This window comes from Protopterus annectens, chromosome 10.part0 (assembly GCF_019279795.1).
Source record: "Protopterus annectens isolate FY-2018-M chromosome 10.part0, PAN1.0, whole genome shotgun sequence".
NCBI classification, from domain to species: Eukaryota; Metazoa; Chordata; order Ceratodontiformes; family Protopteridae; genus Protopterus; species Protopterus annectens.
In genome coordinates, this window is record NC_056744.1 from 1,546,966,720 (window position 1) to 1,546,994,219 (window position 27,500).

The window sequence follows — 27,500 nt, forward strand, 5'->3', positions numbered from 1 at the left end:
ACTGCCTACTTAGAGGTGACCTATGCCTGGCATACAAGGCCATGTCCAATCAGGATTTGATGGACATGCTCCACCTCAAAAAATCCAAATCAACCAGAACCACGAGAGCTAAAGATTTGAACCTCAGCACAAACCTGAATAGGACATGCCGGAGGGACAGATTCATAACTCAGAGGCTTCCCACACTCTGGAACAGAATCCCAGTTCATGTTAGGCAGAGTCCCTCACTGACTCTCTTCAAGAGAAATCTTGACGAGTGGATGGGAGATCGTAGGTTTACCCCGGGGGTCCTCCCTGTGTCACTATTAGAGGCACAGTCAATTAATTCTATTAAGTAAAGGGGTCATCAATGTGTCACTACTAAGTCTGAGGCACAGTACTCGGAATCTATTCTGTACACTTATTACCACTATAAGGGGTGGCGATAGCCACATCACTATGGCTAGGCTTATAAATGCCCTAGGGCAGATAGCCTAGTACTAAACTATGAAACTATGAAACTATGACTGCTTTTAAAACAGACTCCTTGCACACATTTTTAGGGCCATACATTTATTCTTTGATTCACCTTCCTGATTGCATTAAATTACATTCCTTATATAATACAGCACCACTTGTTAGAATGTGTTTTAAATTCATAGTTTTAAACATTCCTTTAATAAGCAATGAAACAAAATGCATAAACCAATAATGACAAAACTACCCATTTCAGAAAATTTCAACCATAAAAGGCCAGTCAGACTTCTGTCATTACAATCCACCAATATCACTCAATACACACAATCTCTGTAGAAGAGAAATCATCTGAACAATTCCACATTAAAGAAATCTATAACTAATGAAGACGTTGCCACCGGCAAACAATTTTACATCTCAATGTTTCATCTACAAATTCACTGCATGTTGCCCTTGAAGAATTAATTGCCTATATTAGCATTAATATTGCAATAGGAAATGGCTAAAACTGACAACAAGTTCATATTTACTAGGCAACTCATACAAAGGAAGACACACTCAGGAGTGTAAGAACCCTATCCCCCCTTAAAATTCACCAAATAATCAGCAATCAAATGGGCACTGCACTATCAATACTACATCTACATGGTGTGGAAGTAGAATCCATAGCCTTCTGCACCAAGCACAGTTATGCTATTAACAGGTGTGGCCTTAGGTCAACTGGTGCCCTAGATAAAAGGGCTCCATGGCACCCCCCACCACACCATCTGGTGCCCCTATCCTGGTCTACCTACATCAAATAAATACTGGAAAAGTGCCCCTGCTAGAGTGGCGCCCTAGGCGGCCGCCTAGTTGGCCTATGCCTAAGGCCGGCTATGGCTACTAACACTGCTTTCAAATTCTACAACACAGTGCACCATCTGATAAACAAAACAGTTAGTTTTACACTGAAAACAGACTTAGCATGAGCAGCTGTAAACTTTCTTCCTTTGAAGCTCACAGTTCCATGGAAATGAACTAATCCCTTAAAATGCACTGAAACTCTTAATATTCTGAAAATGTACTGAAACTCAAACTCATTTCTGTCAGTAGTCTGAGTAAGTGCAGAGCAGTGGTTCTCAAACCTTTATGGACCTAGACCCACTTTTGAAAATGTTAATTTTTTATACACCCCTACTTGCACTCATGGTCCTGCTTAAATGAGATGCCACCACCACTGTTTTTTCAGGATTTAAAAGGGCCATGTAAACTATTCTCATACTTACAATTATTAGCATAGCCAGATTACGGTCAAATGGGACCGTATGTAGTGTAATAGATTGCATCCCCTCCTGAGCAGCCCCTCTTGTAGCAGCCTCCCCCCAGCCATACCAGCATTCCATTACTTGGCAATTTCTCCCCAGTTACCATGAACACTGTTCAAACTATCAGTGTGTATACTGTTTTCTTATTTACTTCTGCAATGATTACAGATATTGAAATATTTATTTATTATTTTATTTTACATTTGTTTACCGGGATGGCCCGACTAGATATATATCCATTTTCAGTGGAGGCCCGGGGAGAAAAGCTCCAAGTTAGTAGATTACATTACATTAGTAACATTTACAAATTAACATAGTTTACAGTCTTTAGTAAGGTTACAAACATTTAAAGAACATGGTAGGCAACTGAGAGTTTCACACAGGGTTTCACACAGATAAGAACTTTATCCCGTAACGAGCTCTAGATATGCCACAAAGCAAAGTCATATAAATTTTAGAGTCAAATGACAGATTTAATTACACAAGATATCCAATACCAGGGGGTGGGTGTTAATCAGGTTTTGAACAGGGGCATTGCCAGTGTATTTGAAAGTGCAATTTGGGGCTTTTTCTGAACTGGGTTAGAGAGGGCTAGAGAGTAAGTTCAGCAGGTAGAGAGTTCCAAGTTTTGCCTACAGAGTTGGCAAATAGAGTCACCAGCCACATTTATGATTTTGGTTGTTTGAATCAACAGTTTGTCAGCAGACCACAGTGACCTCAGATTGCTGTAGGGATTAATGATCTTGTTTAGTGCTGGTGTCTTATTGGGGTGGTTTAGAACTTTGTGGACTATTATAAGTTGGTTGTATTGGAGAAGACTAGTCCATTCAAGCCAACCTAGTTGAGTTAAGTTGATACAGTGATGGGTCCTAAAGGTTGTACCTGTAGCAAATCTAGGAATATGGTTGTAACAGCTTGCAAGTTTGCTAAGAGTGGTTTTATTCAAGTTAGTGAAAAGGAGGGAGGCATAGAGATGGGTAGACAGCAAGTGGGAGTGAGCGATAGAAGTTCTTGCAAATGGAGTGAGGAAAGGTTTGATCCTATAGAGGGAGCCCAGTTTTTTTGTTGACGGTTTTGATGGTTTGATTGACATGGGTATCATATTTTAGGGTATTGTTGACTGCGACCCCTAGGAGTTTGGTGTGAACATCTGGGGATATAAGTGTGCCATTATTGGACCTTACGGTAAAGAATGGTGAAGAGGACTTACAGGTGGGGGACAAATTAGCAGCTTAGTTTTGTTGGGGTTTAAAATAAGCTGACGGTTTGTAAACCATTTTTCATCATCATTGAAAGTATTCTGGGTTAGAGTCATCAGCTCAGTTGAGGAGGTGGCTGCACAGATTACAGAGGAGTCGTATCCGTATTGGATGCAGGTGGCCTTGGCAGTGATTGTGAGTAGGTCATTGATAAAGATGAGAAGAGAAGTGGTCCTAGAATGGAGACTTGGGGGACTCCTAGTGTGATGGGTAGATGAGTGGATAGTGTATTCTGCCATAATACTGCTTGTTGTCTGTCAGACAGATAAGATTGGAACCATTTAATCACACAGTTATTTAGTGACAGTTTCTTCAGGGTATGGATAAGTAGTTGGTGGCTGACCATATCAAAGGCCTTAGAAAGATCTAGGATTAGAGCTAAGGTAAGTTTGTTATTGTTTCAGTTGAGGTTAATGGAGTTAGAGAAGGATAGGAGGGCTGAGGTGCTGCTGGGGTTTGGCCTAAAGCCATGCTGAGAGTTGGCCAGTAATTTATTCTGGGTGAGATAGTGCATTAATTGGTTATGGGTGCATTTTACCATTAATTTGGCCAGTGCTGATAGTATGGATATTGATCTGTAGTTTGAGAGGTCTAAAGAGTTCCCTCCTTTATGGAGAGGAATAACATGGGAAACATTCCAGATAGAGGGGATGGTGGCTTCGGACAAGGTTCGGTTTATAATAATAGAAATAGGGTATGCAATGGCATCTGCCACTTTCTGTAGATATTCTGGTGGGAGGAGATCAGCTGCTAGGGTAGTGGGTTTTAGTTTGTTAATTAGAGATCTGATGGTTGATGTAGATACAGGCTGGAAGTTAAAGGAGAGTGGGGTAGTGGTCGAGGAGGAATCCTGATTCGGGCCACTGGGAGTCAGTTGGCTAGCTAGTGATTGGATGGTCTTAGTGAAGAAACTGTTAAAGACATTTGCAGTTTCCTCTGGAGATTTTAGGTTACAAGCTGATGGGGTGGGAGTGGTGGATTGTCCCGGGTGGAGCAGTTTGTTTACTCCTGCCCAAAACTTTTGAGGTTTGTTCTGATGTTTTTGTTGAAGGTGTTGATAGAAGTTATTTTTGTCTAACAATATGGCTTTCTTAGTATCATTCCTTAGCTGCCTGAATTTAGTATGGTCAAGTGGGTCTTTTGAGGTACTCCATTTGTCCCATGCTTTATTTCTTGCTATGATTTTGGTTTTGGTTACTTTAGAGAGCCAGGGGACAGTTTTAGTTTTGGCTCTAAGGGTACGGACAAGAGCGTGGGAATCTAGAATGGGAAGGAATTTAGAATTAACATAGGCTACAGCATCATCCAGTGGAAGATCTTTTAGGATGGCCTCATTGCATGCTTTGAGTTAATTCGGAAAATCAGGGGTGTTGAAGTTCTTGTTATTTCTCATAGATTTATAGAGAATTTGGTGGTGGTGATCTACTTTATGCTTGATGATGTAAGTGAGTAAGTGGTCACTTATATCATCTGGGAGGGTATCAGTGTTCTACAGGTCTAGGTGATTGTTGATAAGAATCCAGTCCAGGATACTACCTTTGTCGTAGGGTTTATTTATTCTGGTGGGTGAGGATATGAGTTGTGTATAGCCATGAATGTTTACATGGGTTGTGGGAGATTCAGAGGAACAGTTGTTCTAATCAATATTAAAGTCTCCTAACACCATAGTTTCATGGGGGTACATGTTGGATAGCCATTGAAGGAAGTCCTCTAGGGTATTTGTATTATTGCTTGGGGGGATATAAATGTAGGCAATGAATATAGATTTAATTTTGTTAGGCTGTAAGAAAAACAAAAAAGTACTGAAGCTAACACAGGTAAAGATAAAACAATAAACTTTAATGCACACAAAAGAGAGTAAGCACTTTAACAATGTGCTCTCACCGCTTCATCAGGCTGTTCTAAACTAGTAACAAATGCAGTTAAATAACGTAAGTTAATTAGTCAATTAAGGCACTGATAAAAGCACCAATTATCTAAGAGGAAAATGTCACAAAAGCAGGCAAATGAAACATATAAGAAACATAACAAATATATATAAAAATATGTATAAAAAACAATCCTATACTCAGTGTTTACTTACATGAAGGTGAATTACTAAAAGGACTTTTCACCAACCGTGGTTATCCACAGCGTTTGGTAGAGGATCTATTAAATGAAGTGGTGACGAAGAGAAATTGTGGTTTTTATAAACCACTTCTTTCTGCGTTACCCTTAATGGATTCTTGCTCAACGCCAAAGCTTGACATTACAGTGAATTCTTCTTTTACGGATTCTCCTATATTAACAGCAGTTTCCTCACCAAATGAGTACCCATGTAGTTTTATCACGACATTCAATCTGAATTCTAACGCCATTCAAGGTATCTTGTCTAAGAATTGGTACTTTGTCTCTACTAACGCTTCTGTATCTAATAAGTTGGGTGAGAAACCTAATACTGTTTTTAGGAGAGGGAGAAATATTAAAGACCTACTACAAAGTGGTCCAGTAGTTTATTCTTGCAGCAGAATAATGGGGTCTTTTGCATGTGGTTCGTGTAACTTTTGCACCCATATAAAAACAGGTAGCACTTTCTGCATATCAGGTAGGAAATACTACATTGGCCATAGAATTAATTGTGATACCAAATCTATCATTTATGCTGCATTCTGCACATGTTGTTCCGCCTTCTATGTCGGTAAGACAGACAGAAGATTTAAAGAACGGATTTACCAGCACTGTTATGCTATCAAGAACAATAAGTATGAAAATGCATTGGCCAAGCATATAGCTTCCCACCCAGGGCATGCATTTGTGTTTATGGGTATTGACCACTTACCAGTGCCTATAAGAGGGGGCCCTACTTCAATTTTATTGGAAACTCGTGAACTATTATGGCAGCTGAAATTAGATGCCTTCAATTTACCAGGCCTTAATGAAAGTTGTAATATAGCATCCTTTTTAAAGCTTAAATCTTATATGAGGTGATAGCTTCTAGAGGCTAAGCTTATTATACAGGTAACTTTTAATGTAAAAAACCTCACTTGAGATCGACATTCAGATAAAAGTTTCTAATTGTCAAAAGTTAATAAATGCTATCTGATTGTCAATGATCTATGTACAGTAATTTTAGAGTTTTTTTTATACAATTACGGCTTTTTTACTTAATTTTTACATATATTCCCTTAACTTTTATATATATATTTCTTTTTGATTTTTATGATTAACAATTGAAAGAGTGGAATGTTCTTAAATAATTGGTTGACTAGTACTGACTGCAGAAATGTTTTCTGTAATGGCACATGCACGCTTAGAGGTTATATTTGGTACTAGGTTCTATTATGTACATTTTTTTATGTGGGGGATAATAAGTAAGCATATAGTTTTTAAACATGGGGTGAGTAGTGTCTAGCCCTTTTGCTTTCTTGGAACATGCAATAATTCCTCCCATAAGTATTGTACACCAAGTATAATAATTTCTAAAAAGTAGAGTTTATAAACGCCTTATTGTAGGCTTAGCTGTATGTTCAGCTGTTCTAATTAACTGTTTGAAATGTGTTGTACTAGTTACTTAGGTATACTAGCTGTAATGTTCTAATATAGCTTTTATATGGTATTGAGCTGTTACCTAATGTATTAAATGACTTATTCATAAAAATTATTTCAGGAAGTGATGTAATTGTATTGTTGTGTGGAGTTTAAAAAGAGCGCTGATCTCGCGCTTTTTATAACCTCTGAAGAAGCTACCTCGTTAGAGTAGCGAAAACGTTGTTTTTTTGTATGAAAATAAATTTGCGTTAAGGTCAACTTGGTGAAGGTTTCTTGTACTGGCTCGAAGTCTCTTTTTCGCTTGTTTGTGGATTTTTTGCTTTTGGCTATACTCAGTGTTTGAGAGATCTAGCAAATGTTTAAGAGAGACAACTTCATTAAGACATGGTATTTGATCAGCATTAAGAGACAGAATCCATTTTTGCTCTGCAGATTCTGTGCGATTCCTAAGATCTCCCTCTCTTAAACTCTCAGGAATAATCTCTAGCACAAGGAATTTAAAATTATTTTCCTGTCCATGGCACAAAATATGCTTAGTAAAAGCATTTTTATCTTCCTTGTTTCTAATGTCTCTCTGATGTTCCAGCACCCTGTGTTTGAGTTGTCTATTACTCATAACTACATAAAAAGCATGGCAGAATGTGCAGTAACTAAACTAAACAATGTTCTTTGTGTCTTTCGGCTTTTCTAGGTTAGGGGTCACCACAGCAGAACTCCAGTCCGCTAATGATTGGCAGTTGATTTTTACGTACCGGCTTGCCAGGCCTGATGCACAACCTTCAACGAAGGTACACCCATTCACGCATCTCTCCATGCAGAAGACGCTCTAGCTGAGAATCGAACTGGACAGCGTCTTACTGTGAGGTGACAACGCTACCACAGCACCACCACTGCGGGTAAAATAAACAATGTTCTTAATCCTCATAAATAGAAAAACACCTTCCTGCCAGTAAGACCAATGGTGCAAATAACGAATGAATTTGGACCAAAGGGCATGGCAGCTTGGTGAACCTAAGAGAGGCTTATGTCGGTGCTGGATAATGGTGTCCACCTTCATGTTTTCGTTTCGCACCGCCTTCCATAGTGTCATTGTTTTTTTTTTCACAAACTGTTGTAGACAAACTTCAAACCCTGTTGAATAGTCAGTAGGTTAACGTTGTCAGTTTAGAGTAATTCCATTACTCTGTAGGCAAATTTGGGTTTGCTCAGCCACATACTTAATTCTGAAGAAGTCCAGCATGTGCTGGACAAAAGTGCTTGACTATTGTGATTATTGTTGTATTGAACTGATTTTGGACATCTATAAGTTCGTTCGTTATTTGCACCATTGGTCTGACTGGCAGGAAGGCATTTTTCTATTTATGAGTTTTAGTTGCCTGACTTGTACACCATTTTGTTTGTTGAATGTTCTTAATCCTGTAATCACCATAAACATTTGTGTCTATTTTAAAGTGCATATTAGGGTGCATGTAAGTAGGACTAGAGTGTATAAACCTGCAGGCTGTGCAATTCCAGCATTTAAAAGTACCATGCCTCTCTGACTGTAAAACCTTGTTAAAAGTAGAAGTATTGTAGCACAGATGCCTTTTCAAGGATCTGTTATTTTTAAAACAAAAGTGTGGAACAGTATCTATGGCATTTCTTAATTCATCTACAGTATCCAAAATGTCCCAGTTCCTTTTGACAATATCACATATACTACTAACATCAGAAGAATATGTGAGAGGAAACCTAATCAATCCTGTCCTTTGTTCTGTAGCTATGGCTTCAGTGTTAGGTGCAGCAGCGTAATAAGGTCTGCATTTGCCCCCCTCTCCTTATACGTATCAGTAATACAACTATCAATATCCTTTTCCTTGTAGCCTCTATCTAGAAAATCCATTTTCAAGGTCTCCAGGGCCTCGGTAAGCTGTTTATCATTATTATGGAGTCTCATGACCCTGTACACTTGCCCCTTATTAACATTTCAGGTAACATGCCTAGGATGCATGCTATCTCTATGGAGCAGATTATTCTTTCTTGTGGGTTTCCTATAAATACTAGTTACTAGGCTAGTCAAATCAGTTTTGTTCACCTTAACATCAAGAAATGCAGTTTCATCAAAAGAATATTTAAAAGTAAATCTTAAAAAATCTGTAGACTGATGTAGAAACTCTCTAAACTGCGTGAGACTCTCAACTGACCCCCTCCACAACAAAAAAAAACATCAACAAATCTTACATACCATAAGATGTGTTCAGAGAAGCCCGCAGCTTGAAATAATATGTCTCTCTCCCATTGTACCAACACAAGGTTGACATAGCTGTTGTCACAAGCTGTGCCCATTGCCACGCCAACCTTTTGTGCATAAAATTGATCCTCAAATAAAAAGACATTGTTTTCTAAAACCATTTCTAAAAGGGCACAAAATAAATTGATCTTGTCCTCAGTAAAACAATGGTTGACATGCATACATTTCCTGACATTTTTTATACCCCAAGTATTGGGGATCACAGTAAATAGTGACTCGGCATCCATTGTCACTAAAAGATAATCAGAACTCAAATCAGAAGTACCCATATATAATCTTTGTAAGAAGGCCCTAGTATCTTTTAGGATGGTGTCAAAAGTGTCCAACAGAGAATGTAAATTCTTTTCAATGTAAATAGAAAGTGGCTCGGTTACCCAACCTTTTCCAGACACTATCGGGCACATGGGCAGCAGTGTTAGATTTTTATGCACTTTGGGTAAGCCATAAATGATCGGTATAAGTGGTTGCTATACCAAAAATATTTAAACAACTTATTATCAATCATACCCATCGGAAGGAGGAAAAGAAGACCTGGTGGTGGAATGAGGAAGTACAGGAGAGTATGCAGAGAAAGAGGTTGGTGAAGAAAAAGTGGGATTGTCAGAGAGATGAAGAAAGTAGACAGGAGTACAAGGATATGAGGTGCATGGCAAAGAGAGAGGTGGCGAAGGCTAAGGATAAGGCGCATGAAGAACTGTATAAAAGATTGGACACTAAGGAGGGAGAAAAGGATCTGTACTGATTGGCTAGACAGAAGGACCGAGCAAATAAACATGTGCAGCAGGTAAGGATGATAAAGAACAATGAGGGAAATGTACTCACAAGCGAAGAGAGTGTGTTGAGCAGATGGAAAGAGTACTTTGAGGGGCTGATGAATGAAGAGAATGAGAGGGAGAGAAGGTTGGATGATGTGTAGATAGTGAATCATGAAGTGCAGTGGATTAGCAAGGAGGAAGTAAGGATACCTATGAAGAGGATGAAGAATGGAAAGGCTGTTAGTCCAGATGACATACCTGTGGAAGCATGGAGGTGTTTAGGTGAAATGGCAGTGAAGTGTTTAACTAGATTGTTTAATGAAATTAGAAAGTGAGGGGATGCCTGAGGAATGGAGAAAAAGTGTTTTGGTACTGATTTTTAAGAGTAAGGGTGATGTGCAAAGCTGTAGTAACTACAGAGGGATTAAATTAATCAGTTACAGCATGAAGTTATGGGAAAGAGTAGTGGAAGCTAGGTTAAGAAGGGAAGTGATGATTAGTGATCAGTAGTATGGTTTCATGCCAGGAAAGAGCACTACAGATGCAATGTTTGCTCTGAGCGTGTTGATGGAGAAGTACAGAGAAGGTCAGAAGGAGTTGCATTGTGTCTTTGTGGACGTAGAGAAAGCATATGACAGGGTGCCTAGAGAGGAATTGTGGTATTGTATGAGGAAGTCAGGAGTGTCAGAGAAGTATTTAAGAGTGGTACAGGATATGTATGAGGGTAGTGTGACAGCAGTGAGGTCTGCGGTGGGACTGACGGATGCATTTAAGGTGGAGGTGGGATTACACCAAGGATCAGTTCTGAGCCCTTTCTTATTTGCAGTGGTGATGGACAGGTTGACAGATGAGATCAGACAGGAGTTCCTGTGGACTATGATGTTTACATATGACATTGTGATCTGTACTGAGAGTAGGGAACAGGTGGAGAAGACCCTGGAGAGGTGGAGATATGCTCTAGAGAGAAGAGGAATGAAGGTCAGCAGGACTATGACAGAATATATGTGTGTGAATGAGAGGGAGGATAGAGGAATGGTGAGGATGCAAGGAGTAGAAGTGGTGAAGGTGGATGAGTTTAAATACTTGGGATCAGCAGTTCAGAGTAATGGTGAGTGTGGAAGAGAGGTGAAGAAGAGAGTACAGGCAGGATGAAGTGGGTGGAGAAGAGTGTCAGGAGTGATTTGTTATAGACGAGTACCAGTAAGAGTGAAAGGGAAGGTCTACAAGTGGGTAGTGAGACCAGCTATGTTATATGGGCTGGAGACAGTGGCACTGACAAAAAGGCAGGAGTCAGAGCTGGACATGGTAGAGTTAAAGATGCTAAGATTTGCACTGGGTGTGACAAGGGTGGACAGGATTAGGAATAAGTATATTAGAGGGTCAGCCCAGGTTGGTAGGTTTGGAGACAAAGCCAGAGAGGCAAGATTATGTTGGTTTGGATATATGCTGTGGAGGGATGCAGAGTATATTGGGAAAAAGATGCTAAGGATGAAGCTGCCAGGTAACAGGAAAAGAGGAAGGCCTAAGATGAGGTTTGTGGATGTGGTGAGAGAGGAAATGCAGGTGGATGGTGTGACAGAGCGGGATGCAGGGGACAGGAAGAGATGAAAGCGGATGGTCCGCTGTGGCAACCCCTAATGGGAGCAGCCAAAAGAAGAAGAAGATTATCGATCATACCCATCATAAGCAGATCGAAAATAAAGAAAGAAACCTTCTCAATCATACCACAAACAGCAGTTTTAGAAATACAGACATAAGTGGTGTCATCACACAACAATTTACGCATTTGTGTTTGCTATAAGTCCTTGTCTAACACAACAATTCCACCACCCTTTTCTGCTGGTCTAATCTCTAAGGTAGGGGTGTCCAACCTTTTGGCTTGCTGGGGCCACATTGAGTGAACAGAAATGGTCTTAGGGCCGCATATAAAGTATATCATATATCTTTAACTCTTTCGTTGCTCCAGAAGACCACAGTAGGCCTCCTGGCTGTACTGTAGGTGCATTTGAACAATGAATAAATGTAATAAATGCCTAATATTTGCTTTAAAATTCTAATTCTCATTCTAATTCTAATTCTCTAATCTAACAGTTAACTCTAACATCTTAGTTAATATATATATATATATATATATATATATATATATATATATATATATATTTTTTTTTTTTACAAATAAACAGATATTCACTACAGCACTAGCATTTCTCACTGGGAAAACCATTCCAGCAGTCCAACTACGTAAAATGTCAACATCAGCAGTCCTACAATACTATAATCCACAAAAATAACCCAACAAATTTGCAATAAAGTAAAGAATTCACATTACTGACTTAATAAAACAATTCTGAATAAGCTATAAGAGAGTCTCACCTAAACAAATAACTGGTGCCAGAAATATGGCCTCAAGCTAAATGCCAAAAAATGCATCATCATCCCCTTTGAGGAGAGTGATGTTCCCACAAATGATCACATTAATAACAATGTTGTAAACACGCAATAAGTCGTATGGTACTTGGGCACCCAGGTTGATAGAAACCTGACTTTTGACCACCACGTTGTCTCCGTTGTAAGGAAAGCTTTTTATATGGCCCACTTCATTAGTAAGGATATCTCATCTAGGTCATAACATCCCTGTATTCTTCCTTTACAAGAGCCATTATTGAGTGCAATGCCCCTTTTGGCATGTGCCTCAGCAAAACACCCCGCCAAAAGAAAGACTACAACCATTTCTGACAAAAAAGGTCAAAGGACTAAGTTCACTTAGTTATCCAAACAGACTAAAAAGCTTCTTGCTTTCCGCTGTCTCTCACTGGCCCCTATAAATTTCATCATTGGCTTGCTTTCCAGGCTAAGAAAGATCCTACCTTAAGAGACGTCCTCTACCTCAGAAATACTGGTTATACTTAAAATGCTCACTACAAAGACCACAGCCTTCACTAAAACATAAACAAGCCACTTTTTATGGACAGGTTCTTGACACAAAAACCTTCAACTTCTGTAAAAAGCTCCTCTCATTATCAAACAATGTAGTTCAGCAACACGATGGCTGGATGGATAGCCATAAATGTAGTCCTTGTTTAAGTAGTATAGCCTTCATCAAACCAGATGGAAAATCCACATACTAACCTTTGCCAGCTGGATGGCTAAGATGTAATATTGGTTACTCAAGTCTAGTTGCTCAAGAAGAAAGGCATGTTTAACTAAGAATTCCATTTGCAAAATTATATTCAGTAGACATATTAAATCTCTCTCTCTCTCTCTCTTACACACACACACACACACACACACACACACACACACACACACACACACACACACACACACACACACACACAAAAGCCCCTACTTATAAAATAGGCAACCTGAGTAATCACATGACACCCACTCACTGAATGAAATTGTCTGGAAGTCAAAATATCTGAAAAAAAAATCATAATAGAGATGGTGTCATCCATGTAATTTCCCACCACCAAAAGGACCATCAATGAATCAACAAACAACTGCTCAGCAAAAAGTAAATCAATACGAAAACCATAAACTATAATGCTACATACTGGTGTAAACATATAACTTGTGTCAATCCCCAGGTTAATCCATACCAAAAGATTGTTTCAGAGCTTCAGCTATGCACAAACAGCTTTCTCCTAAAAACTTAACTCATTGATATTTGCCTTGCTGTAATTATAACTGTAAAAAAAAAAATGTTTTTTAGTTTATTCTGTACCTCAATGATTCTCGCTGTTACGAGATGTAATCTCTGCCATATTGTATGAGTACTACATCCATAATTTGCTCTCTCTCTCTCATGTATTGTATTATATTGTTTTGTGTTATTTTTGGAGCTTTTCTCCCCAGGCCTCCGCTGAAAATGGACCTGTGTCCAGTCAGACTTTCCCCGGTAAACAAATGTAAAATAAAATAAAATAAATAAAAATAAACTTCCCTCCAATCTAAAGCCATTTGACATTCAGACATTTTAATTTGTGCAGAAGTTACTCACAGACTGACAGTTTACTGAGCTGTAATGCTGACCTTCGCTTTTGAAAAAAAACAAATTCCCAGACTTTGTCAATAGATCAAAGTGTAGAGAGGATTATTTATTTATTATATATTTATTTATTTATTTATGGAAAACAATTTTAAAACTGTTAAATTGATTACACACCCAGAAACACAGAAAAGTTATTGTGACTGTGTAAACCACAGACTGCTGCAAGAAATCAAGTCACATTAGCACTCTATGCTTATGTCCGAACAGATGAATCATACCTGTCAATTCCAAAAGAAGTAAAGTAGCTTAATGTTGTTGTTGTTGTGTCTTTCAGCTTTTTCCCAGTTAGGGGTCACCGCAGCGGAACTCCGGTCTGCTAATGATTGGCAGTAGATTTTTGCATGCCGAGCTGCCAGCCCTGACGCACAACCTTCAATGAGGGTACACCCATTCACGCATGTCTCCACACAGAAGACGTTCTAGCTGAGAATCGAACTGGACAGCGTCTTACTGTGAGGCGACAATGCTACCGCAGCACCACCACCACAGTCAACCTTCTTATTAAGTAAAGTAGCTTAATATGAAGGTTATTTGAAAGGTTACATGGCAGTTTATATTGTAAATAAGCAGAGATATTAAAAAGGCTCTGTTTTTCATAATTATGCCGAAATGTCTTCCAAGGTAAATACAACTTTGGATTTAATATGGAACCATACCTCTCAACCTTAGATCAAGAAAGCTGGACAAAGCAAAAAATAAAACTGGGACACAGGCCCAAAAATAGTTATGCATTACAGACACCATTGAAACAACTGTAGCTGCAAACATTATACATCACTTCTAATCCTTCTATCCCATTATTGTCAGTTAAACATTATATGGCTCATTCAGTCTTGCCTTCTTTTGCATCAAAGAAAGCCATGCTTTGAAATGACAAATGCATTAAAAATAATAAATAAAATACATTGCATCAACATCCTGCAACTTCCTACCTGCAAGCAACCACAGATCTTTCACTGAAACTAGGGCTGCTTGTTTCCCCAGAATGACAGCTCTCCCTAATTAAGTCTAATGGTATACAATCTACCAGTATCTGGACTACCTGAAATAAATTAAATTATAGCCTGCAAATTGAAAATACACTTTGTTTAATTAAACTATATTTCTAAGCCCACTTACTATATTTATTCAGTAACATCCCAATATCCATTTCCAGGTCACTTTACAAGACATTGGCAGTGGCAGACTTGGCATCCTTCAGAACCCACCAGGCCCACGTTAATACATTGTCCATTAAATGTAAATATCCATCCACTGCAAATGGCAAGAAGCTATGTCTTAAAAAATCTCCTTCTGGCATGCGTACCCAAGTATTAGGTTTTGAAACAAAGAAACATATTCTCCACAGTCCGTAAGTCTCTGTTTTTAATAATCATCTACTGCTGCAGCGCTCACAACACATAAGCACACACATACACACTAAAATCCCCAACATTTAAAAAATGACATTGTGCCCACTTGATTTGCCAGTATTGATGAACCGCCAAAGCTATGCTTATTGTTGTCCAATCTACCACTGCTTACAACCCACCAATGAAAAAATAGTACTAGGTGCTTTTTTGTTTGTCTGAAAAAAACAATACAACTTTATATGCTACAGTCCCACATAGTCAGTCCACTACTGACCCATTAACCCTAGGCTGCTCTCTCATTCTCACTCCCTGGAACTGCATTACCTTGGATGACTACTTTTATTTCCTAAGCAAAAGTTACAAATTGGAAGATGAGGCAAAAATACAGACATTCTTTGAAAATCCATACAGTTAAGAGGTATGAGTTCATGTTCAATACAACACTCTCCCTGATAGGAAAGCCGCATTTTAATGAAAGTGTGCTCTTAATGTATGATATATTTGTGAGCTAACTTGTTTGTGTTCAGTAGGTAGACTGATCATTGTTAGCCTCTTTGTGCATGCGTCTCTCTGTCATGCACACATACATACACACACACACACACACACACACACACACACACACACACACACACACACACACACACACACTCTCTTTTTCTACTTTCACGCACACAATTCTGCTTTCATGCATGTACTCAACTCACTCACTCCGTACTTACCTATTAACACAGGTAAACTGATTGTTCATAGGTTCATAGGTTGGTACTAGGCTATCAGCCCTAGGGCCTATACAAGCCTAGCCATAACAATTCCCTGGCTATTTCTTCCCACATTATTTACTTTCCTGGACCCCTGTCTAGCAGGGCGACTGACGTGATCCCTGGGGTGAATTTCCTTTCTCCCATCCAATCGTCAAGGTTCCTCTTGAAGAGGTCCAAAGAGGCACTCTGCTTGACATGTATGGGCAATCTATTCCAGAGTCTGGGGAGTCTCTGGGTCAGGAACCTATCCCTCCAGCATGTTTTGTTTATTGTGATGACAAGGTTTAGATCCCTGGAGCGTGTAGCTCTGAGGGATTGGGATTTCTTTAAGTGTAGCATGTCCAACAGCTCTGGGTTTGACATGGCCTTGTATGTTAAGCAGAGATCTCCTCTGAGTAGACGATATGCAACAGAGTATAGCTGGAGTTTTTTAAGGCGGTCAGCGTAGGGCATCTGCTTTAGGCCTGTGATTCTTTTAGTGAGGTATTTCTGAGGCCTTTCCAGTTGTTGCAGATGTCTTGAGAGGTACATACCAAATGGGGCGTTGTATTCTATAATGGGTCTAATGAGGGATGAGTACAGTGGGACAATGACCACCTTTTTTCTGGATGAAAAGCCCTTTGTGATGAGGTGTGCCACATAGAAGTGTGCTCTTAATGTATGATATATTTGTGAGCTAACTTGTTTGTGTTTAGTAGGTAGACTGATCATTGTTATTTTGTTCGGCGCAAAATAATGGCATAAACACACTGACCCTTTTTTGGCTCAAAAACAAAACTAGAAGGGTGCTTTGGCACATGCGCACACCAGCATTAGCGTTACAGGTCACAGGAGCGAAAAACACAAAACAAAAAAAGTGTTTTGGGGGCATGCATACATTGATGTTGCAGTTAGAGGTTGAGGGCCACATGGAAGAGCTCTGAGGGCTGCATGCGGCCCACGGGCCGCAGGTTGGACACGTCTAAGGATTTCAAGTTCTTGAGTTCATTGAGAGCTGCATATTCATCATTATTAAGATTAAATTATCTCTTCTTTCTATTAGATTCGAATTCTCTTCTTATTTGCTTCTCGCAAGTCTGAATAAAGGTCTCTATCTAGGCATTGGGTGGTTGGGTAATAGTGCTGGGTTTTCTAAAGGAAGCAGTGTCAGTGTTAAACAGTGTTAGGTAGTATGGCTTTCAATGTAAGAGTCCTACCAAACAATCTAAGATCAGTTAAGACACTAGTTAGCTCGGCTTCTCTGGCAGAGATGAATGATAAACCTTTGTTCAGCAATGCTAACTGTGCGGCAGCAAGCTGTACAAAGGAAATATTAAAAACTAAACTGTTTACCTCCTTTTCTGTTGGCCTGTTAGGTTCACATTCATTTCTGTACTTGGGAGGCGGTAGAGTCTGCCCTTCCTCCCTCAATTCTGTGACCTGTCCCTGATAGGAAAAGGGCTCTGCAGTTGAAAAGAAGTGATAGTCCTAGGTCTGGCTCCAGTGTTAACATTAGTAGCGGAGTCAACATTATCATCAGGTGGGACTTCCTTTTTTTATGAAGATGTATCAGGGGTGCTACCTCAGTGGTACTATGGTGGTGTAATGACTCAGCTCCGTTTAAGGTCGACTGAGCTAGTTCTGTGGAGTTGGCATTCATGGCTCCTCTCATTAAAGATACAGGCTGATTCAGAGATTCACTGATAGTTTCACACAAAGGATCCGATGTTTGTGGTGCTTCTTCCGTGTTCATGCTGGTGGAGGGCTACTTCTACCCCATGCAAAAAAAACGCTCCAGTACTAAAATCCTTGATGTCACATTGCAATTTCTTTATTTTAGTAGACTGTAACCTCTTCTCATAAGCCAGGATGTTGTCATAGAGGTTATTAAGTTTGTCCCTCATAATATCAGCAGGAAAGGAACTATAAATTTCATCCTGCAGAACTGAGATCTGACATTGCAATTCTTTCTCTTCTGGAAGAAAGAAATCTATAAGAAGTTCCAAGCAGCCGGAGCTTGCTTGCAAGTTAAATGACTGCCATTTAATCAGTAGGTCTGGATATACATTAACATAGCTAGGCATATTGAGAATTCTTAGGCCCTTGGGTACGACCTTATGCTTTAAAGATGCTTCCAGATGAAATTGCTGCCATTGCAGCCATTTAAATTTATAAAGCTTATTTTCCAGTTTTTTAAATTTGTTCATGTAAAGTGGGTAAGTCTTGTCTATATCCAAATCATCTGTAGAAGTCAAGGTAAGGTCATTAACAAGGAGGGGGTTAGATACAATTTCCATAATGTTGTTTAGGCGATCACTAGCCACTCTTTGACAGAATAAACTTTCCTGGCAGGATTAAAAGTCAGTTCAACATCATTGCCTTCTGCCATGCTTTATTCTCAACCAAGAGATCCAAAAGTGTAAAAAGTATGCTGAGAATAAAAATAGAATGGTGCAGTAACAAGTAACTACGAAGAAAAATAAAAAAGTACCAAAGCTAACACAGCTGAAGGTAAAACACTGAGTATAGGATTGTTTTTTATATATATTTTTATATATATATTTTTTTATGTTTCTTATACGTTTCATTTGCCTGCTTTCTTGTTGTGACATTTTTCTCTTAGATAATTGATGCTTTTATCAGTGCCTTAATTGACTAATTAACTTATGCTACTTAAAACTGCATTTGTTACTAGTTTAGAACAGTCTGATGAAGCGGTGAGAGCACACCATGAAAGCGCTTACTCTCTTTTGTGTGCATTAAAGTTTATTGTTTTACCTTCAGCTGTGTTAGCTTCAGTACTTTTTTGTTTTTCTTAGTAGTTACTTGTTACTGTACCATTCTATTTTTATTCTCTGCATACTTTTTACCCTTTTGTTAGGCTGTAGTCTGATAATGAGAGTTTCAGCATTATTGAACAAGGGAGGTTGTTGTGAGGCTAATGTGACAGCTAGTGTATTTTTAAAGAATACTGCTACCCCCTACCTTACCTAGATTTACGGTCTTGTCTGAGTATGTTGTACCCTGGTGGGATATCTTCATTGTGTTTAGTTCCTGGTTTTAGCCAGGTTTCTGTGAGACATAGCACATCAGGTCAGTAGGCTGCTAAGAGGACATGGAGATTATGGACCTTGTTGTTTATGCTCCTGATATTTAGGTGACAGGTCAGGAGAGAGTTAGGGGTCCTTGTAGTTGGCCAAATGTTAGAAGGGGTAATGGGCTGGGAGCCAGAGTTTGTGGGAGGGGTAGGAGCGGGGTTTTGGAGGATGTCTCCATTCCTTATCAGACTGTATTGTACAGTAATGATTAGTTTCAGGGCTTTGATAATTATTTTATGATAATATCTGGTTTTGGGGGAGATATACCATAGTCTGATTAGTTGGTGGCTGTTAAGAGTGGAAAAGTCAGGTGTGTAGAGAGTTATGAGTTGAACTGCTTTATTTAAAGTAGGAGTAGTGTTGGTTTGGGATAAGGGGTGGTGAAAGATTTTCAAAGGTGATGAGGAGATATGGAATGAGCATTATTGGAATCAGTAACATTATTGGTCTCATTTTGATAGTTAACATAGCACTTGGCTGAAGGATTAGTGGCAGGAAGAGGTGGTGTTTGGAAGTATGGGCTATCTGTGATAGGTTGTGGAAGGGGGTGTGGTTTAATGAGCTTTAAATTTAGCAGCACTGGGGGTGTGCAATTTGGGGGCAGGGCAGGGTGCAGAGCGAGGGTGAGCGCAGCAGGGCTAATCCAGACCACAAGATATCTTATGTGTATGCCTGCAAGGTAAGCTGTTTGTGTTTGCAGACAGCTCAGACCCGGACTGTGCTTTTCTTATAACAATGTATCCACCAGTCGGATAAAAGATAAAGGTGATACAGCAGCTGAATACTTAGTGTGGTGTTATGTCTAGAAAAGAATAGTGCAGAGAGGAATAAGCACTTTTGAGATGGTAACGATACATTATAAAGATTACTAAACAAAATGAGCAAATAGCTACTGCATACAAATAAAATGCACAAACACTGATAGTCATTTGCTATACATTACAGTCTCATAACAAGAAAACTTAGCATGAGTAGTAAACTTATCTGCCACTGAAACTCACACTCACTGAAACAGTATTAAATCCCACATTCAAAAAAATGCATTTGGCCATTGGTGAATTACGTTTGCCTTTGGTTTATTTTCAAACTATAGGCTCCTTGAACACATTTTTATGCCCATACATACATGTTATGTGTTCTTTGATTCACCTTCATGTATTCCTTGTATAATGCAGCACCATTTGTGTGTGTTTTAAATTTGTAGTTTTGAACATTTTTCCAGTAGGCAATGAAATAAAATGTATAACCCAATAATGACAAACTGCTCATTTCAGAACATTTTAGCCATAAAACTTCTGTCATTAGAATCCACCAGTATCAGTCAATAAGCACAATCTCTACAGAAGTAAAATGCATCTGTATAATTCTATATTAAATAGATTTGTAAGTAATGAAGAGGCTGCTACTGGCAAACAACTCTACATTTAAGTGTTTCATCTACAAATTCTGTGCCTGCTACCTTTGAAGAATTAATTGCCTACATTATATTAAAGAAAAAAATGGTAAGCTGGTGATATTGGAATAGGCAATGACTGAGAAACTGACAAGCTCATGGTTACTAGGCATCTTATAGAAAGGAGAACACACTCAGGAATGCAGAACCAAATAATCAGCAACTAGGGCATTACATACCATGCCGCCATACCTCTCAACCTCTTAGCACAAAAAATCTGAACAAAGACTAAAATAATGGGGGGGGGAGCAAAGGCCCTAAAAGAGACACAGATTATAAATATTGCTATTATAGACTTAGAAAGTTGCTAGAATAAAAGCATTATTCTTAGGATGCATTTTCTGAAGGAAATGAAGACTGAAACTCAAATGTATGACATCTAGTTATTTCAGTCCTCAGTGATTTGCCAGAAAACCACAAATTTTATAAGGAGTACACCAAAAATATGAGGAAATATCTGGACAGATGAGAGGTATGCCTAAAATAATGTGAATTCAATAGCTGAAAAAATAGGGAAAGATTTTAAGTACTGCTCTTTTTAACTTAGAACGTTACTGGACTAACAGGATTTGTATTGGCATGTATTTTGTGAAGGATGTAAAATTTGAAACTCATATATATCATTATTTAGTGACTTCAGCCCTCCCTGATTTAGCAGAAAACCACACATTTTATGAGAAACGCACAAAAGTTATGGCTTTGTTTTACAAACTACCCCACCAGATGCACAGTAGCAAGGACAGCCCAAACCCCATCCAACACCCTGCACATGATGTTTTTTTTCTATGTATGTGAATAAACATTATTATATGTGCTTTCTCTTTAAAACAAGCAAAGCGAGCTGGAACACAATAAGAGACGGCTAAATATTAAAATCTGATTTAATAAACTCCAAATAAAGTTAGCGCTTTCGGCGAGACAAATGTACCGCCTTCTTCAGACAAAACAGCAGAATGGCAAAAAAAGCAAGATTTTATAAAATGTACATGTTATTGAAACCAATGAGTGTTAAGTGCATTATTCAATTAAATATTGCCATGGAGACCTTAAAGAAACTTAGTAAGCCACAATTAAAACACAAACCCTGTTATCAGATGCTAAAAAAGCTTGATACAAGCTCAGATCTTATAATCTTACATATGCATCAAGTATTAAATGAATAGCAAAAAACGTGTAAATGTGCCAAAATAAAACATAGGAAAAGCGTGATGGATGCTACAGGCACACATTGAAATCAAAGTGCATCCTTAATTCCAGTGAAGTACGATAGACTCGCAATTTGTAAAATCGTTGCTACATCATGTATAAACAAAATTAACTATAAAGGTGACACTATATTGCCTCATACCTTACATAAACCACTGTTGGTGCACTAATGTACCTGGATATAAAACAGCGTTTATTGGCTGTCACGCTTACCTATGCAGGTAGGTGGATACTAGTTTAAATAAAGCCACAATTGTTATGAAACTTGTTGAGCAAATGTACATAGACTTAGGCAGCATACATATATCTAGCTGCACTGAGTCTTTACAATAAGTACACGAAAAACATTTTTTTTTTGTTATGTACAGAAAAAATAATAAATCATACAAAAAATTGTTTATAACGAAATAAAATCTATAACAGACTAGCATATATTATGTATATAGTTTGTTGTCAGATTGAAACATAGATTAACTTTGTGAAAATGGGAATAAATTTAATTTATCTGTTATAAGCTAGCCATTTAAAAACACATTTAATGGAAAGAGAATCATTAATACCTGGTAATAAATGGGCTCTAGTACGAATCTGCCACATAAGTTCGTCTATTTCTAGACGAACTTGCCATGGGCCCCCCGCGTATCTGGTGTTCTTTGCTGCAAAATAACAAAACTAAAAGAATGCCCACTGTATTCTAAAGCATGTTTAGCTAGGGCATTATTTTCGTCCTTTTTGCCAACAGCATACATATGTTCATATATCCTGGTTTTGATCTTACGCTCAGTTTTTCCAATATAGAAAGCTTTGCAATGGTTACACAGGGCTGCATAAACCACAGATTTTGTTTCACAATTGAAATGATTGTTGACCTTGTATTCTTTACCATTAATAGAAAAGTGAGTTCCGACCTTAATGTGCTTGCATTGGGTACATGCACCACATTTATACATCCCATGTTGTCGACTGGAAATATGTTTTTTCTTCGTTCTCTCCAAAATGGTTTTTAAATTGTCCCCCCTCCTATAAGTTATTTTGGGCTTTTCACCCAAAATGATGGATAAGTCCCTATCATGTTTTATAACTTCCCAGTTTTTGTTAATAATTTCCTTAATTTGATGGTAATCTAAAGAAAAAGTGTGTAAAAAACTGCTACAATAATTATTACGGTCAAACGTGGTGATCCTGGAAGTTCCTACTAAAATTGAGGAGTTATCCAAATTAGCACTAAGCTGGTAGTTGTCCTTACTAGAAAGGAGGGGGAAGAAGTGACCCTCTTCACGTTTGCGAGAAACTTCTGAAATGATACTATTGATCAAATTGGATGGATAAGCCCTAGACATGAACATATTCATTAATTTACTACATTCAACCTGAAAATCACAATCATCCGTCACCATCCGTGCTGCCCTAACAATTTGACCTTTTATGACAGATCTTTTTTGGTGGTATGGATGGTTGCTGGAAAAATGTAGTAAAGAATTAGAGTACGTGGGTTTTCTGTAAATAGTACTTTTAAATCTATTATTGATAGAATCCTTGATGAGAAGAATGTCTAGGTAGTTAATTTCAGTATCAGCTATATTATAAGTAAACTGAAGGAAGTCTGTCATACTAGTGATTCTCTCAATGAATGAAGGAATGATTTCTTTGTCACCTTTCCAAATGCAAAAGATGTCATCCTGGTACCTAGTGTACCAGGTGACATGTTGTCAAAATATCTCATCTTTAAATAAGGATTCAGCCTCCCAATGAGCCATTACAGCATTTGCAAAAGAATCACCACAAGGGGAACCCATGGCCACCCCTGATGTTTGAAGATAGAAATTGTTCTCAAAGGTGAAAAAATTATTCACTAATACCAACTCTAAAAGGGTCTCAACCAAGTAAATAGTATCCCCTTCAATATTTTTGGCTGACATGAATTCCCTGACCCAAGCTAGCCCTATCTCTTGGGGTATGACAGTATATAAGTCTTTGACATCTATTGTCAAAAACACTATATCAGTGATGTAACATTGTTTACTGATGTCCTTCAAGAAGGACCAAGAGTCCTTACAAATATGTGCCTCACTGTCTATGAGGGGCTTCAAAATACTGTCCACAAGCTTAGCGCATGCATAGGTAATAGAACCTCTCCCGTCGACAATGGGTCTAAAGGGAGGCGCATTTAATCGTTTGTGTAGCTTAGGTGTGCCAAAAAAGGCGGGAATTTTTGGAGCCGCCATCTCTAAATATCTAAATGTGTCCAAACCGATGAAACCTTCTAAAAATAGATCGTTAAGAGTACTATAAATTTTTTTGTAAGCACCATGTATTTCATTTAATAACACCTGTCTGTATGCCGATGTATCCAAATGTTGCATCATATATTCAACATATTTGTAATGGTCTATAAAGACCACCCCCCCCACCCTTGTCCGGTTTCATTACTCGGACACTGCAATCCTTTAAAAGGTGCAAAAAGTCCCATTCTAGCGAAGTGATATTACTAGAATGTCTTTGGTTGCTATACATGACGTGATTTTTAATGGCCCAAAGGTCAGTTTCACACATTTTTTTAAACACTGCTAGAATAGGATGGAGGGGTGGGTTATATGAACTAGACACCCTTAAAATATTGAGGGTTGGGGTGTCGTTACCCATTAGGGAATTCAAATTCAATTTCCTTACGTATACTTTCAAGTCAATCATGGTTTTCCCTATGTCCATATACTGGCCAGGGACAAAGGAAAGGTCCTTGGCAAGAAAATCCACCATGTCCTGCTGTATCTCTATAAGTGTATAATTATATAGAGTAAAGTCATTATGAGAACTTGTTAACAATTTTGGTTCAAAACCAAAAACGGGATTTACAATCATCTCCTCCTCCCCCGTCTTTTGTTCCTCGTATTGTTCTGTCCCTGAACTCGAGGACGGTTGTTGCCCCGGAGAAAAATCCTGGTGGTTCTGCTGGTTTGTGGCTTCCATAGGGTTATTTTGTGCTTGATTGTTGTCCCTAAACTCAGTGCCTGATGCATTTCCTTGATTAGGGGCATATGCACCAGCATTATTGTTGTTAAATCTAGGGCTCCTTCTTGGCCCTTGCCTTTGTTCATTGAGATGATTGTGGTTATTAAAGTTACTGTTGTTAGGCACCAAGTTAGATTCCCCAGCTTGTTGAACATGGTCGGGATCTTTGTTAAGAGGTATTTGTGCCCTCCGAGAAGGTCTAGGGTAAGCACATTTGTTAGTATAGTCAGTTAAGTCCCTAGCAAGTTTCTTTTTCTTGGTGGCCAGAAGTTTTTCCATGCTGACTTCAATGCTCGAAAAGATCCGGCAATAGTCGTATTTATAACGAAAAAAATCTCTATCAGATGTAATAAATTGTTCCAAGGACTCCAATTCAACTGACAAAATGGCTATGTCCTTAGAATAATAAGAAATAAGAGCTTGTAAAAACTCTGTTCCCTGCCGGTCAAATAGATCAATAAGTTCTTGATAAAAGGGAGAATTATCCAATAAGCCAGCAGGAAATCGCCACTGACGTAAGCCCTTTGGTATTACCTTATTTCTGACACATTCGTTTAAATATGAAACTTCCAGCTGTAACTTTTTGCACTTATACAATTTATTGTCAAACTGGTCGATTTTATCAGCCAAGATGCAACTGTCATTAGCTTCTGTGATAATGGGTTCAGCATGTACATTGAACCCTTGGCTAAAAAAGTTACTGTTGGACAAAAAATTAGACATGACTGGAATCCCCTGGTTATTTGGGACCCCTTCATTACCTCCACGTAACTGAGGACTAACAGAAATGTTACCTGGTTGCAAAATACCAGCTACAGATGGAATTAAACGATGCTGTTTACTGGCGTCTGTTGGTATAATATTTTCTGCTGGTAAACCATTATCTGCGTTCCGAGATACTGGAGAGCGTTGCCCGTTAGGTAAGGAGAAACTGCTACCATTCTGTTGCGTAGAACACAACCTTGATAATCCACCTCCAGTTCCTGAAACAGGAATTGACATAGCATCCACCTTCTGTGTAAGAGCGTCAACCCTTCCCAGAAGGGCTTCAACAAGTGCTGTTAGATTACCATTGGAATTATCCCTTACATCGTTGCTCTCATTCTGCTGTGTAAAAAGTGAGGGAGAAGCCTCTCCGGTTCCGTTCGCCATCTACATAACCAACAAACAAGCGAAACAAGTAAACTCTTTAAAACAAGCAAAGCGAGCTGGAACACAATAAGAGACGGCTAAATATTAAAATTTGATTTAATAAACTCCAAATAAAGTTAGCGCTTTCGGCGAGACAAATGTACCGCCTTCTTCAGACAAAACAGCAGAATGGCAGAAAAAGCAAGATGTTATTGTGTTCCAGCTCGCTTTGCTTGTTTTAAAGAGTTTACTTGTTTCGCTCATATGTGCTTTCTCCACATGAATATTCATTCAGGATTGCTGGATGAAGAATAACTATTAAATTGTACATTGTTAACTCTGACTAGAAATATGTATTTATGTATTTTTCCCTAGTTGTGCAGAAGCTGCTTTCTGTGACTTGAAAAATAAATGCAATGATACAGATTAGCATTAGCAATATTTATATTCTTTGTAGTTGTTTTCTCCTAGTTTTTCTAGTTTAATATAGCATTCAACAAGTGCAATGCATGAGCATATGAGGAAATGTTGATTAAACTATCACCTGAAGGTGCTTACAGGAGTACCTAATACATATATCTAAACACACAGACATGCATGTATGTATACATACATACACACACACATAACAACAGGCTAGTATAAGCAAATCTAGCAGTCTGATAGAAACACTACCAGGCTGCACAGATAAGGAATCTACAGAAGCCATAAAATACAGTAACCAAAAACAAATTAGCACAGACACAAATATGGCATTAGCAGTACATGAATAGTGATACACATGTGGGATACAACCACATCCACTTCAAAGCAACAAGCTATCACTGTATTACACAATCTACCAAAATTAAATGACTAGTGCATGTAAGTATGGATATATGCAACCACAGCACAGCAAGTAAACTTGTAATGAAAAGGTGCAGCAGAAATCAATATTGTATTTAGGAAAACACTGTTGAAGAATTTCTGCATACTTGTTGTGCTCACTTCCTCTTCAGTGGTTAACTAACTACCTCTATGGTCACTAAACTGGAGATCAGGTTTACCAGCTCCAGCCACCATTTGTCAGAATGGTGTTGGTCTATCTAGTTGCTACTTTTACAATATAATTAATGCAGTATTACGGTCTCTGTTTGGTAAGTACGGTAGCATTAGTGCATTTACATATCTTGGACTCTCAAGCATTAGATGTCCTGTAATATCACAGCTTCCATATGAAGTGCAAGCTACAGGACAAGTAAGCATAGGAGAATCACATAATTACAGGCAGTAGATGAAGTTAAAAAAGTCAAATATAGAGAAATATATGTCTCCTATCATTTTAGTAAGAAAAATATGCTTTTATCCAAGATATAATACATGCAATACTTTGCAGAGTTGCACTCTAAAGGATCTGTGTAGAGGCATAGCTTTGCACAGGCTCCCTGCAAAGTGAATGTCCTTAGATGCTAAATCTAGACACTTGAAAGGTATGTTAAGCACATACAGGCACACACTTACTCTCTCTCACATAGAAACACACACACACACACACACACACACACACACACACACACACACACACACACACACACACACACACACACACACACACACACACACACACACACACACACACACACACACACACACACACACACACACACACACTTACCTTATTTCTAAACCAAACTGTCACACATGGACACACAGCCTTAACAAAGGTTTTGGATTAATCCTGTCCTAAGGGAACTGCATGCTTAAATATCATTCCATAAGGCATTTAGATCCACGCTGACATCATGATACACACATGTTCCTACTTCAAGAAGAAGACTCGTACCATATAGTAAAGAACTGTTTTTTTTTTTTTTTAAATTGTT